This window comes from Petaurus breviceps, unplaced genomic scaffold (assembly GCF_028583685.1).
Source record: "Petaurus breviceps papuanus isolate PSGF00001 unplaced genomic scaffold, PetGlider_PUasm1.0 37, whole genome shotgun sequence".
Classification (NCBI taxonomy): Eukaryota; Metazoa; Chordata; class Mammalia; order Diprotodontia; family Petauridae; genus Petaurus; species Petaurus breviceps.
Window position 1 is genome coordinate 71,517,667 of NW_027186296.1, and position 16,310 is coordinate 71,533,976.

Sequence of the window (16,310 nt, forward strand, 5' to 3'; positions counted from 1 at the left end):
CTTGCCAAAATATTTCCCAAGATTTACTCCTTGATTTGAGAGAAATAAGGGTATTCTTGTTTCCAGAATGTTAGCTGAGTGAGAGTCTTGGTTTTCTTCAACTTTTCCAAATAAGAAGAAATGTATCAATATAAAACAAGAAGAAGGGAAAATAAATCATTTGTATAAGAGAAAACCCAGAAAAAGCCAGAAGTGATCCTGAAGAAATGAGAAAGCAAACAAACAAAAAAAAGTGAACCACCACCCCCCCTAATACAATGAAGAAAAATATAAGGGGATAAGTCAGTGATAAAGCTAGGTGCAACCTATTTTTGAAGATGGAAAATAATTGGAATAAAAAAAGAATTTCAAGAGTCATTGAAAAGATTAATAAAAAAATTAAAGAAAAAGATAAAGAGTTAAGGTAGAACCTTAAAAACTTGAAAGATAATTAAGCCAGAACAATTACATTTAATCTATGAACACCCTGTAAGAGCCTGGAAGAGATAAATCTTAAAATATCAAAGATGAGACAAGAAACATTATCTTGGAAAAACATAACTTCTCTATCAAACAAAGCAACTAATGGAAGAAAAAGCTTTTAAAGACAGTTTTAGGATAATTTTTCACTCAGGAAAACAGAAGCAAAACTAGCACATCATATTTTAGGAAATCATAAATGAAAAATTCTTGGAAGTCTTACAACTAGAGGGGAAAGTGCAGATTGATAGAATCGACAAGATGCCAAAAGAAACCAACCCCAGATTTAACTCATCCAGAAATATAGTTACCACATTCCAGAATTAAAGTTTAAACAAAAAGTCTTGCCAGAGGCTTAAAAGAGAAAGTTCACTTAGCAAATAACGCAAGTCAGAATCTCCTAAGACCCCTCTTCAACAATGTTAAATAAGAAGTTAGAATGGATATACTAAAAGGCAAAGGAAAATGAATGTAGATAATACTTCCTTGTCCTACAAAGCTGAACATAATTATAAAGAGGAAAAAATAGATTTTAATGAAATTAATTATTTCTAATCTTTTCTTCTAAAATATTTTAATGAAAAAAGAATGCTTTTATCCATATATAAACTAGTCCTTAATACATTATAAAATAAGATAATCTACAAAGATATTTTGAAAATAAAAATATTCATAATAATGTTAGTCTGTGGAGTGAGATTGTTTGGGGTACACATTTTGTCAAAATGTCATATCTTACACTGCTAATTAGTTCTTTTTCATTTATTTGTGCTTTTTTTCTTTTATAATATTTTCCTTTTGTTACCCTCCCCCACACACACACATAAAATTTATTTTAAATCCCACAAAAAACAAAGCCCTCATATTGATAGTTGAGCTAAAAAAATTCCCATCTGGTCACATCTAAAAATTTATGTCTCTCTGTGTATTAAATGCATCTTTCAAGTTCATCATCATCATGTTTCATCTTTCCTCTTTTGCCTTCATTATTTATCAAGTGGATCAGAATTCTGAAGTCTTTCAGAAGCATTCTTTGAAATCGTGTTATCAAGGCAATTATTATTCTTTTTTTGCTCACTTTTCTCTGTATCTGTTCATAGAGGTTTCTCCAATTTTCCACCTGAAAAGTGTCCATTGCATCATTTTATAAGAAGTAACAATATGTCATCACATGCCTTTGGGTAAAACTAAAATTGAGTTATGAGGTACAAATAGTGTATAAATTTTTCTGAAAGGCAAATAAGCCCAAATAGCATGGAAGAATCATGTAATAAATATCCTAGTACCTGAATGCTGGAAAGAGAGTTCCAACCTATCTATGGGTCATTTGCAAAACACAAGAAGAGATTAACTATGAATTTGGTTGATCAGAAAACTATATCTTGAAAGGAGAGATAGTTCTTAATATTTCTTGAATATTATGCCAAAAGCAAAGGTCTTTTAAACAAAGAAAGCTGAGCCTAAAGTCAGGAAGACCTAAGTCCAGCCAAAGACACTTACTAGCTATATGACCCTGAGCAAGTCTTCCTCATCTATAAAATGCAAATAATAATAGCACCTACCTCCCAGTGTTAAGTATCAAATGAGATAATAATTGTAAAGTCCTTAACACAGGACCTGACACGTAGTAAGTGCTATAGAAATGTGAGTTGTTTTTATTGTTAATATTACTATCATTTTTATTATGGACCTCATTACCTCCCTCCTGAACTATAGTAATAGCTTCATTATCTGTATCCTGTCTCTATTCTACCCCCTCTCCAGTTAGTCTTCAACGTAGCTTTCAATAAATATTCACAATTCAATTAAATTAAATTCAGCGTATTTATCAAGTTCCTATACCAGTCACTCAGCTGGATTATGGGACTATAAAAACAAAATGTAACAGTCCTTTGGTTCAAAGAACTTACATTCTTTTGAGAATGAGGGAGAGAGACATTATGTACACACATAAATAAATACAAGATATGATCAAGTAATTCCAAGAAGAAAGGCATAGATTGAATATAAAAGACAAAAAAAAAAAACAAATAGAAAAGAATGTTCCAGAAGATATAGTGGAAAAGTAAAGAATAATAGGCTACCAAATAAGTGGAGATGATATGAATGGATATGAAGCTACAGAGAGGTGTAGTCAGGGAAATAAACTTCAGAGTAGTAATTTCAAGAGGCCTTATCTTGTTATGTATTTTGTAGGAGTGAGGGTAATATTGATTCCTAAAACAGATATCTGACCACACCCATCCCTTCTCAAAAATTTTAAGTGCTGACCTCTTGCTTCTAGAATAAAATGCAATGTATGCCCCTTTTCATTAAAGCCCTTAACATTTGGTTCTTTCTGCCATCTTTGATCTCATTTCCCATTTCTCCCCATCATGTACTCTCTAAGCCAGGGAATAGGTCACTTAGTTCTCCTCATATATAAAATCTTATCTCCCACCTCTGTACCTTTGGACAAAGAGTCTCCTATGTCTGAAATGTACTCTTTCCTCACTTGTGTTGGTGCTACACCATCCTCATTCTCTACCCAGAGGAAAATGTAAGCTACCTGAACTATGGACCTATTTTTTTTAATATTCTATCTATACTACAGGGATTCTTGCAGGGTGAACTTGTGCTTAATATTTTGATAACTATTTCAAAATAATTGATTTCCTTTGAAATACTATATATTTTATCTCATGAATTTACAAACATTATTCAGAGGAAGGGTCCATAGGTCTTTACTGCCAGAGGGGTCTACACATAAACAAGGTGAATAACTCCTGCTCTCCAGAGCAGTAAGCATAATATGTACTTAGTAAATGTTAAGTGGAAAGGCAGCTTCATGGCTTAGTGCATAGAGCATCAGCCTTGAAGTAAGGATGTCTTCATTTCAAATCCAGTCTCAGACACTTAACTAGCTGTGTAATTCTGGTCAAGTCACTTGACCTTGACTTGCTTCAGTTTCCCTGTCTATAAAGTGGGGATAGTAATAGTGCCTGTATCGCAGGATTGCTATGAAGATACACTGAAATAATGTTTGTAAAATGCTGTTACTATTGTAATTTAATAGAATGGAGCTTTAAGCAGCTAAAGAGTTAGTCTAGTGTAATAGAGTGATGGACATGGAGTCATAAGACCTGGGTTTAAATCCCAGTTCTATCCCTCCTTGTTATCTGGATATTACCTTTTTGGTAATAATAAGACCCCTTTCTGGACCTCCATTTCCTTAACCATAAAATGAAGGGTATTTATAAGAATTCTTCTTGCTCTAAATTTCTATTATCTATATAATTTCTCCCTAGTTTTGAGTAAAGTGAGAGGGTGAAGGAGAGGTGGCATGACACTCTTATTCTCCTGCTGGGCTTAAACCCAGTGGCACTATAATGGAAAACAACATGACTATAACTGTGTTTATATAATTTCCATATCCTACCTGAGAGAGGGGAACATAGCAGCAAGGAGCCAAATAAGTGTATAAAAGAGAAATTTTACTCATTCACGCAAGCATTTACTTTAAAATTCTCCCTAAGGAGCTATTTTCTTTCACTTTTATATGAATATTGCTATATCCTCCTGGAATTTTAGACATTTATCTCAGCTTGACCACATGGAAGAATGGGACAGAATGAGGGAGAGGTCAAGAACCAAGAACAAAATACATGTTGTCCAAATGTGGACATTTGTTTTTGTGATGGTGGGCCAGTCATGTAGCATGCAGGTAGGGTAACTACGGTAACTTTGACTTCTGTCTGGCTACTGGACTTCTCTTGAATGGAAGAGAGAGTGAGGCAGACAACACTGTGTGGTTTTACCTCACTTAAGTTCAATTCTTATCCACACTGTGATGTCGTTGGTCTTTGGAAATGAAGGACAAACAACAACATGATAACTGCCAACAGGCTGGGCATTCCACTGATGCCTTCGAAATGTACCAAGATGCAGAGCAGGCAGGCTTCCAGTAGGTTGGGTGGATGGTCTCTTGGGAAACTATGGAGGAATAGGCACAACAGTCACCCAGGTTTGACCAGTCATGGATGTGTTACAACCCACTGCAAAGGAGAGAATACTCTGATTGATGAGGTAGCATAAAATAGCTAGTGTTTGAATAGCATTCTAAGGTTTGCAAAGCTCCTTGCAAATGTTTTTTTTTTCATTTGTTCTTGATGAGATCACAGAGTCACTGAAGCACTGAAAAGTTTTTTAAAGGGGAAAAAATACCTTCTCCCTTTAGGTTTATATCAATCTGTATTTAGCTCGGCAAAATGTTATTGTCTACATTTATGTCCAGAGGTTCTATTGGTGTCTTTTGATGAACAAAGCTTTTCTAAGATCTCAGAATTAGAAATTCTTATTTTCCCAAACTCAGCCACCTCAAATCGTGAAAGGATCCAGCTATAGTTTAAAACTTTTATCCTAGAATCTCAGGAGATTCTCATAGAGATCAGAAGCTGGGAAGGGACATTCCACTCTTTCAACATGATTATGCTCTAATTTCTTCTCAAAGATAAAATACCTCAGCACTAAAGTCAATCAATATAAGAAATGATATTTCTATGAAGAAAGTCCTATATATTAGACAAAAACTTTGAATTTATTTTCTTCCATGAGCCTGAACCACAATCCCTGCTGTGTGATAAGAGAGGGGAGGCAGCAAAAACCTCGACCAAAAGACCTGTTCAATGGACAAGGATTTAATCATCCAACTGTCCCCATGCCATCTATGAGAACTTTATAATCACAGAAGGAATTCTATCAATTATCTAGTTCAAATGTCCTATATTACAGGCAAAGAATTTGTGTCACAGGAAAAACTGACTCAGAACACAACCAGTGTCGTTAACTTTAATGTTAAAGTATTTTGGTTTAAATTCCTGCTCTACCATTTGCCACTTTTATAGTCTTGGTCAAGTTACTTAATCTCTCTAGGCCTCAGTTTCTTCATCTGTAAAATAAGGGAGCTAGTTGAGACAACTTTCAAGGTCCCTTCTGGTTCTTGATGATATGATCCTTGGGGTTTTCCCTTTGTCATGCCAAGCAGAGATTGGACACATCTCCCTATGCCCATTCACTCCAGTGCCTTTTCCATTCTCTCGTACTATTACCCAGATGAAAATTCTTCCCACTTTGCAGATGAGGAAGCCAAGGCCAAGAGAAGTGAAGTGATAGTGACTAAGTAATGTAGCTAGAAGGAGAAATCATATTCCTACTTCTATTGCTTTGTTATTTTCACTACAACAAGCAGTTTCTTATCAAAATAAGTAACCATTGCAAGGTAATAAGCAATTGTAGCAAATCCACTTATATTATTAGACAGGGGAAAAAATCCTGCTAAAAGCAAGAATTTAAAAACAAAGAATCAATACTGTAGTATTTATGCAGAGCACCTTATCCTTGATATGCCTTCAGATTGAAAGAATAGCTGTAACCCTGTGCTGCCTGTCTGAACTCCCAGTTAACATCCCAACCTCAGAATCAGAAAGCTCATTTGCAAACCAAATTTATAATCTCCATTTAATTCTTTCTTCCATATTTAAGTTGACTTAATAAAATACCTGAAACTGCCTAAATGTGTGTAGTGAAGCGAGGAGGAGTTTCAAGAGCTCATCATTTTACAATCTAAGAAATGAATTCCATCCCCCAAAGAAATACTGAGACAATACATTATTTTGATCTTTTTTTCTAACAATCTGAGTAGCACAGAGCTTATTTAAATAGCACTATTTTCACTTTTTTTCAGCTTAGAATGCATATTTTACTTTATAGGAATTATTTATGAAAAAGTCAAGCATTTTTCAAAATCAATATTTCATTTATGATGCATGTTTCACTAAAGTAGATAATGCCTTAATGGATGGAAATGGATCATGTCAAGCAGATAGGTCAAAAAACAAATATTGCTGTAAATAATAGATGCTCTGTAAGTTAATCGACAGAGTGAGTGGGTAATTCTTCAGATTATTAATGCAGGGATTGGGCATATGTAACACATACAGAAATAGCTACTAATTATAAGCAATGGCATGTAGAATAAGCACACCCTTTTTAATGTCTGAAACTTATTAAAACTTTGGCTGCCTTCAGCAAGTAGTTGATCTCACCCTTCTCCCAGCTGTAGACAGCTAATTATCGAACTGCCCATGATTAAAGAGTTCTGGAAAACAAGTACAGGGTGATTGCCTCTAATTGTAGGTGGCACTGGGCACAATTTTGCATTTCCCAAGGAAAGTCTTCATGCATGGGTTTCAGTCTCTGTGCTCCCAATATGCTGACCTGGATTTTATATATCAGCCAAAGGCCTTGCTTTGTCTGTTGATGTATTCTAAAATAAGACTGCAGAGAAAGGAATAGAATGCTTCTTTTAAAACTAAGGGTAGCTGCCAAATATGGAGACTGTCTCTGCCTTAGCTCTCCTTCATAGTGAGCCTGGCTTTCATAGACCCTGAATTTTTGGATTCCTGCTTTATTGTTTTATTGTTGACTTGGGATGATAAGACAATGCCCAACTTTTTAAAGAAGTGGGTTATGCTCCCAGACTCATCCCACCAAAAAGGAGAAATATGCCTGGTCCTTTGTCTTTCCTAGTTTTTGAAGATAAGAAAATTCTTTTGACTCAGACAATGGAGCCCCCTAAGGATTGAAGGACTGTAGTTGGGGAGGCGGAAAGCTACAGTTTGCTTACATGAAATGTTCATGTAGATGTGCTTTTATGTAAACTGACACTTGTCAAGGGTGAGGAAATCTAGACTCTGTGCCACAGGATAACAATAAAAATGATAAGATGACGATGGTGTTGCTGGTAATGATGCTGATGAGGGTGATGATGATGATGACACTAACATTTATACTTTTATGTAGTACTCAGTTGTAAGCTTTGCTTTCTTTTCCATCCCAACATAGTGTCTGCCTAACTTACAGGATTATTGTGAAGATCAAATGGGTATGAAATGACCTTGAAAACTGAAAAGCACTCTACAAATGCAAAAGCGTATTATGAAAGTAGATGCCTGATAGAAATTTCTTTGTAAATAGGAGAATTCTCCGTCTGCTACTTCACTTTAGAGTTCATGCTTCTCAAAATTTCTGTATTCTCCACTACCAATGTAATGATTCCAATGTTCTAGGACACAGTGTGGTTTGCATAAAGGAAAAAAGATGGATCCAGAGTCAAGTTCAAGTCCTAACTCTGACATTTACTAGCCGGGTAATCATGAGCAAGTCACTTAACATCTCTGACCCTGCAACATAGGGATATTAATACCTGTGTTAGCCCTGAAACCACTTCAGCCAGCAAACATTTGATCTTGTTAGGGGAAGAGATATGGCAGTTAAGGGCAGCAATCTGTAATATGATCTCATTTATCAAATCTTTTTCACCATCAATGAAATTAGAACCATCATATTTGGATTCTAACACCACAGTCTCAGTTGTGTTTCATGATGAATTGGAAAATCCATTGAGAATGAGCAGGGCAGCTGAATTTGACAAAGTATGTGCAAAAAATGGTTCATAGTGGAGGTTACACAACATTAGCATATTTTCAGATTCATTTTAAAGGATATGAAAGAGGAAACAAAGGTGTTGGGGAAGAAAATACTTTGGTCCTTATTTTTACCTATTGCCAGTCTCCTCACTAGATTATCATCTATCTCCCTCCCCCAAAACACAAATCAAGATTCTTCCCTGGTTTGTCTTCTTTTCTCTCCTGACACTGCCTCCCTTGTGATTTTATCTGTTCCTATGAGTTCCATTATAATGGGGGCAGATGACATCTCAGAGTTATATAGAAAATTCTCTTGCTTCCAAACTTTAGTCCCATACCAATGTCTTCCTGGTACAACTTACCCCCTGAATATTTCATTATTTCAAACTCGATATGTACAAAATGGAACACATTGTGTTATTTCCTAAACATGTTCCTTACTCAAAAATCTGCTCTTTCCATTGAGTCTACCACTATCCACCTCATGACCCAGGATAAAATCCTTGGCAATAGAGGTGATTCTTCCTTTATTTTTACCACCCTCCATGCACATATAATCATCTTCTCTCTCCTGAAGGTTCCATTTCAACAATATCTCTCACAAGGACTCCATTCTCTCTATGTACATGGAGTAGAAAGAAACAAGCATTTATTCAGACACTGTGCAAACACTTTACAAATATCTCATTTTATCTTCAGAAATCAAATGATTACCCTAGCAGGTGTCTAGGGCTAGATTCGAACTTAGGTATTCCTTGGCTAGGCCCAGTACTACATTCACTGTGCCACATAGATACCTCCCTATTCAGGTTTCTCACCTAACTTGCTGTAATATCTTCTTTTTTAAAAAATGTATTTACTTATTCTTAGTTTACAACATTCAGTTCCACAATCCCTCGAGTTCCAAATTTTCTCTCCCTCCCTCTGTTCCTCCCTTCACCCCCCCCACCCCATGATGACATGCAATCAAATATAGGTTCCACAAATGCCTTCACATTAAACTTTAGTTGTAATATCTTCTTGATCAATCTTTTTTTCCCCTTCTAGCTTCTCCTTTCTCCAATCTACCCTCCACACAGTAACTGAAATAACCTTCCTAAATTCTTAAAATATTTTAATGGCTCCCTATCATTTCTAGGATAAAATGTAAACTCTTGGGGCGGCCAGGTAGCACGGCAAGTAAGAGCACCGGCTCTAGTGTTGAGAAGACCTGGAGATCGAATCCCGGGCTCAGACACTTAGCACCCACCCAGAAACACCTGGTCGTGTAACCTTGAGCAAGTTACTTAACCCCAATTGCTTAGGGGCAGCCAGGTGGCTCAGCGAGTAAGAGCACCTGCTCCAGTGTTGGAACGACCTGGAGATCGAATCCCGGGCTCAGACACTCAGCACCACACCCAGAAATAACTGGCTGTGTAACCTTGAGCAAGTTACTTAACCCCGATTGCTTAAAAATAAAATAAAAAAAATGTAAACTCTTTAGCCAGCAATTCAAAGCCCTTTACAATATATTTTACTCTAATATATGTTTCTAGCATTATTTTAGTTTAACCCTTTCCCCTCCTAGTGCACTCTAAATTCTAGCAAAACTAAACTACTAGCTATTCCTCAAACTCAGTATTCTACCTCTCGTGTCTATATATTGACAGAAGAGATGTGGCCTCCAATCTGCTAGCTGGGGAATGATCAGCAAGTAAATCTATTTCTCTGAGTCTTAATCTCCTTATCTTTCCAGTTGGCATAATGTTATCTGCTGCCCTTACCCCACAGAGTTATTGGGACAATCAAATGAGAACATTTAAAGAATCAGCTATTGTCATTAGGCCAGATGTTGAAATCTGTCTTCCTTTATTACACACTTATCATAGTAGAGCCATGACATTAGAATTGTGTTCAATGACCTGATTGTTAATATCAAGTAAGGCATAAAATGGGGAGGAGCACGCTCATCAACCGTATTCGCTGCTCTTCATTGTCACGGAAGAGATCCAATACAGAGTCCAAGTGGAGAATTATAGTGAGCTTTCATTTCTCTAGTTAAAAAAAAAAAAAAAAAGATTTGATTGCCAGTAGTGGTTAGCACTCTCACTTCCTAATTACCTCACAGAAGGAAGAGAACTGCCTTTCTATCCAGGGGGCTTGGCAGAAACCAGTACTGAGGGGGAAGTTTTGCAGCTGTGTAAAATCCTGTCATTGACTTTTTGCAATTAAATGGGACGTAACTTTCCCTTCTCAAATGAAAATATCTCACTATTTTCATCAGGTTGCACATAGTGCTTACATTTGCTCATTAAGTGCCTCCCTTCTTTTCTTAGTACTTAAAAATTTTATTCCTCAATCCCATTTGGAGAGGAATTGAAGACAACTTAAACAGTGGAGCAAACTTCCTCTTTCTCCTTTACCGCGCCTTTTTTTTTTTTTTTAGTTTGTTTCTTCCCATTTTGCTTTCTTATGTTAGATTTGTCATGTCTCTCTCCTTCTCTCCCTACCACACTCCAAATTGTAGCTTTGTATTACTCCAATACAAAAAAGACTGAGCAAATTATGTTTTTATGACTTCATTTAAAATAAGATATATGCCTGTATTCTCTTTCAGTGAGAATTCTTTTTGCTAGGAACCAATGGACCACCATTTCTACATTTTTTGTGGTATGGAGGACGTACTTTGCCATTCTTCTTAAACCTCCCCCCCTCTCTCTCTCTCTCTCTCTCTCTCTCTCTCTCTCTCTCTCTCTCTCTTTCTCACTCACACACACAGTCTATAGTGATTACTACAAAATCTGAAATTGTATTTTGTTATTTTGGTATGGGATATCATTCTTTTTTTCTTCTATATGCTATTTAAACCCTTCTTTTATCCCCTAGTTTAAAAATTCTCCACCATTGACTTGACAGAGCCTTTATTGAGGTATATCCTCCTATATGTTTTGTGAGCCGTTTTAACATTGATTTCTTTGTGGTACCTGTTCCTTTAAGTGATTACTGTGGTGATTTGTCAAGTTCTTTTCCTCCTTCCTTTTAGGATTTCTAGAAAAAGTAGATATTCTTTTTCTTTCTTGACCAATTTTGGTGGTTTCAGTCTGATTTATTTTCAATTTAAAAATAGTGCCTGAGTTTTAAAAATTCTATTTAATTTTGCCCAATAATATCTAGATTTTTTTTCTTTTCCATTTCCTTTCCACCTTGTCCCAGATCCCAAATTGGGAATTATCCTACTAATTGTTAAAAATCTAATGTCATTCTTTTCCTACAAAATTCAGGACACTGTCCTTCCTTGATTTCTATGATACAGCTTTCACTTATCTCTCCTGTTTTGTTTCCTGCCATTTCACTGGATCTTCAATCATCTCCTGCCCTTTCTGCATAGGTACTCCCCAGGATTCTGATACACTCCCTATTCCCTTTTTTCTACACACACTTGGCAAGTTTGTTAGCTCCTATGACTTTAGGCACTGCCTCTACTTAGGTGATTCTTAAATCTAAATAGCCAACCTTAATCTTTCCCCCAACTCTAATCTTTCATGGTCAACTACTGATGAGATTTTTCCTACCAACTGACAACTCTGCCTTCCTGTGTGTCAAGCCCCTGGACATTTCTCTGGATCCCAGACTAGCTTTCTGTTCCCTGCTGTCTTCTACATGAAACTCCAAAGGTTACCAAGCTCTCCTTTTCTTCCCTTGGGATTCCTCTCATCTACACATTGATTCCCAAAAGGTACACAAACTTAAAATTCCTCTTCTACATCTCTCTCTCTTGGATTTCTTAGGAGTTTTACTACTCTGTACCACAGGGGGAAAGATAAGAGTTAAACCAACAAAAAATTGTTACGATAAATTCCAAATACTAATTTTACTCTTCAATTAAAAGGAAGGAGAATTTGCTCTATTCCTTTTTATCTCCTCTCCTCACTGACTGCTCCATTTGGTCTCTACCATCAGTAGTTCCCCCTACCCCCATTATCTGGGCTGGATGGATCAAGTTCTTCATAACTTCTGAAGTGAATTTTTTTCTCTATAGATGCATTTTCTGAGAAGTAACTTTTCCAGAATCCTATTATTATACCTTTATAATAAAAATATTATTTGACCTTTTTAAAAATTATAAATTTGATTTCCTTGGCAAAAAAAAGAAACTTAGACAACATAACATTGCCAGTCTATGGCAATGGCCTGATTTGAATCTATTGCATCTTGCTTCCTAGGATATCACATTTGTGGTCTACCAGTTCAGTAACCATTGTACTGTGGCAAAGGTAATGTATACCTTTTTATATTTGTATCCCAGCACTTAGCACAGTGTGTGGCATGTAGCAAATGATTAATAAATATTTGTTTATTTATTCATGGCCAAACCAATATACTGATGATCAAGCTCCTTCCCTAATAGTATCACACACACACACATACACACATGGTTAAACCACTGATTAAAAAGAGACTAAGTTTGCTGTATGATCCTGCTTAATTGGGAGTTCCAGATATAAACTGGTTAAATTGTCAGTGAAACAACATGTTAATAGACTCAAACTCTCTCAGAAGTCTAGTTTGTAAATTCTACTTGTGCCTTTTATCACAGTAACAGCTGGATCCCTGAATTTCTACTTTTAGGGAAGAGGCTTAGGAATTCGATTTAAAAATAAACATCTAAATTCTGTGTTCAGAAATACCTTTATTATTTTCTGCTATAAAAGCTGCCCCCATGAAACACAATTTTCATTGCAAAAATTAATTACACTTTCTCTTATGCATAGCATTGTATAATTCAACAAAAAAATAATCCATGCAATTAATGCATATTGAGAGTCTACTAGTGCTTGGGACTGTCCTAAGTACAAGAAACATGAATATGATTATGACATAGAACATGTACGCATGAATCTTAAAATCCAATGTGTATGTTGAAGATATATACAGAACCAACTCCAATAAAAGGATGAGTGAGAACATTGCCAAGGAGAGGATGGGTTGAAGAGACAATTGATTGAAAGCAAGAAGACAAGTTAGGAAGCTAGAATTACTTAGACGAGAAGAGATGTGAGTCTAAACAAGGGTCACTGCAACTGAAGGTGTGAGGAGGATGCACATATAAAAATTATTACAAAGGCAGAATTGACAAGATTTGACCACTGGTTGTATATTTGGAGTGAGACAGAATAAAGAATCAGAGATTACTTCAAGGTTATAAGCTTGCATGACTGGGAAGATTGACTAGTGAGAGTTAGATGAATATAGCAGCCCCCAAATCAATCATACCAATCTTAATATGCTGCTGTTTCCACCTTAAGTCTCTCCTCTGTCAGTCCAACTCATGTTCTGGGGACATAAACTTCTGACTGCAGATAATTCATCATATCTGAGGTTTCAGACCCAACATTCTATTATTCTTCCATATATATATTGTCCTCTTTCCCCCATACCTTTCCATCTCTAGCATTGGGAATACCAATTAAATCAATACAATACAATACATACTTGGAAATACATGTCAATTAATTGTCTTCTGACTCCCCTTATTGTCACTCTGATTTTGAAAACCAAAACACCCTCCATGACTACTGTTTCCATATGTAAGTTCTCCTCCCCTAACAGGACACAAGCTCTGTAAGTGTATGGACTGTCTTGCTTGTATTTGTATCCTCACAGCTTAGCACAGTTCCTAGCACATAGTAACCACTAGATAACATTTTTTAATTCATTCATTTATTCATTCAAATAGAGCAGTCATCATAAACAATAGAAAAGTTAGCAAGAGGAAAAAATTTAAAGGGGAATACAAGGAATAATGAATGCAGTTTTAGACATGTTCAGGGGTTTGGGGGATAGAAGTCATCTCAGCCAAGACATCCAACAGACAGTTGGATAATGAAATTAGAACTCTTGGAGGTGGGGAAAGGTGGGGGATTGATATGTAGATTTGGCAATCATCTACATGAATGTGACCACTGAAATTATGAGAATAAATGAGAAAACTAAATGAGAAATTGAAGAGAAAAGAGGCTCAAAGATGAAACATTCTAGGAAACATACTTTTAAAGGATGGATGGAGGATGAGGAGCAACAATGGAATCAGAGACTAAATGGTCAGGGAGACCAAAGGGAGGCATGATAGCTCATAGGATGATAGATTTAAATCTAAAGAAACTTTTGAGGCCATCCAGTCCAGCTTTCTCATTTTACAAATGAAGAAACTAATACTCAGAGATATTAAGTGATTTGTTCATAGTCATACAACTAACAAGTGGCAGATCTAGAATTTGAATGAATATCTTCCTGATTTTCAGGTACATTACTTTATCCACTACACCACACTATTAATACTCTTTCATGAAAGTCAAGTAATTAACAGGTACCTAGATAAGATGTATATTAAGTAATTAATGTATATGAAGCATATTGCAAAAGAAGTTGAAAAAAAAACATTTCCCGACTACATGTAAAAACTTTTTTCCCATTTTTGGAGGGGAAGCAATCAGGGTGAAGTGACTGGTCTAGGGCAATACAGCTAGGAAGTTTCTGAGTCCAGATTTTGACTCAGGTCCTCCTGTCTCTTAGGGCCAAGTACTTTCTCCACTGTGCCACATAACTGTCGCCAAAATTTTTTTTAACATTGGTGGTTAAGTTTTAATTTCCAAATTTTATCCCTCCTTCCCCACTCACTTTGTTGAGAAGGTAAGCAATATGATATGTTATACATGTGCAATCAAGTAAAATATATTTCCATATTAGTCATTTTGTGAAAGAATATTTGAATGAGAGAGAAAGAGAGGAAGTTCCAAATTTTTCTCTTCCCCAGAATGGTTGGATCATTTCACAATTCCACCAACAGTGCATTAGTGTTTTAGTTTTCCCCCATTCCTTCCAAAATTTATCATTTTTTTTTCTGTCATATTAGCCAATCTGATAGGTGTGAGCTTGTACTTCAGAATTGTTTTAATTTGCATTTATCTAACCAATAATGTTTTGGAGCATTTTTATATAACTACAGATAGTTTTGATTTTTTCACCTGAAAACTGCCTTTTTATATCCTTTGACTATCAATTGTGGAATGACTAGTGTTCTTATAAATTTGACTTAACTCTCTACATAACTGAGAAATGAGACCTTTATGAAAGATATTTGCTATAAAATTTTTCCTTGATTTGTTTGCTTTCCTTCTAATCTTGGTTGCATTGATTTTATTTATGCAAAACCTTTTTGATCTTATGTAATCAAAATTTTACATTTTGTAATATGTTGTTTGGTTCTAAATTCTTCCTTTATCCATACATCTTACAGGTAAACTATTCTGTGCTCTCTTAATTTTCTTATAGTATCACCCTTTATGTCTAAACCATGTACCCATTTGGTCCTTATCTTGGTATATAGTGTAAGTTGTTGGTCTATAACTAATTGCTACCATATTGTTTCCCAGATTTACCAATAGTTTTTTTTTTAAATCAAATAATGAGTTTGTCCCAAAAGCTTGGATCTTGGGTTTATTAAACACTAAATAAGTATGGTCATTTATTACAATGTATTATGTACCTAATGTATTCCACTGATCCATCCAAATGGTGAAATTTTAAATAAATCTTTTGATTGTTCTTTTTATTAATATAAAAATTATCTTGAAAGCATTAAATACTACAGAGAGGTCAAGTAGCATGAGTACAGAAGACAAAATGTGGCTGCGTGACTTCATTTGTGGTGTTGGGGGTTGAAGTTGAAATGGAAATGGGCAGGGAGGAAAAACCAAACTGTGAATGATAGAAGTCAGAAAGTAGGGGAGACAGTAAGCAGAGATGACTTTCTATATTTGGCAATAAAAAGGAGAAAAACTAGAAAACAACTTGAGAGAATAGAAGTATCAAGCAGCTTTAAAAAAAAGACACTTAAGTCTTAAAAATATTTGTTGGCTGGGATGAAAGCTAGAAAAGAGTAATTAAAGATGTATGAAAATGAATCTTTCCACTAGCTGACCACTATGACTGGAATGAATTGAATCTTCACCTCTGCCATTTAGAATCCCTAGTTTTCTTCATAGCTCAGATAAAGCTCTACCTCTTATACAAGCTCTTTCCAGAGCCCCATTCCAGTTGCTAATGACCCTCAAAATTACTTTGTAGAAGTTTTATTTACTTATATCTTTGGATAATAAAACTAGAAGTGATGTTATAAGTTATACACACACACACACACACACACACACTTATTTTACAGATGAAAACTCTAAGTTCTTGAGAGAGAAATATGACTTTTCCATGGTCACCTGCTAAAAGGTGGCAGACCTGGAATTTGAACCCAGGTCCTTGAACTTCAAATCCAGGACACTTTCTACTATACCATGCAGATAGATAGATAGATAGATAGATAGATAGATAGATAGATAGATAGATAGATAGATA

At 35.7% G+C, this 16,310-nt stretch overlaps 1 long non-coding RNA gene across 1 annotated transcript in view; it reads left to right on the plus strand.

Moving 5' to 3' along the window:
• Positions 1 to 16,310, plus strand: part of LOC138168616 (uncharacterized) — a 146,427-nt gene that overhangs the window by 37,859 nt on the left and 92,258 nt on the right. Inside the window, exon 2 of the long non-coding RNA XR_011170157.1 lies at positions 12,128 to 12,178. This is a non-coding gene — a long non-coding RNA (uncharacterized lncRNA). The remainder of the gene's footprint in view (positions 1 to 12,127; positions 12,179 to 16,310) is intronic.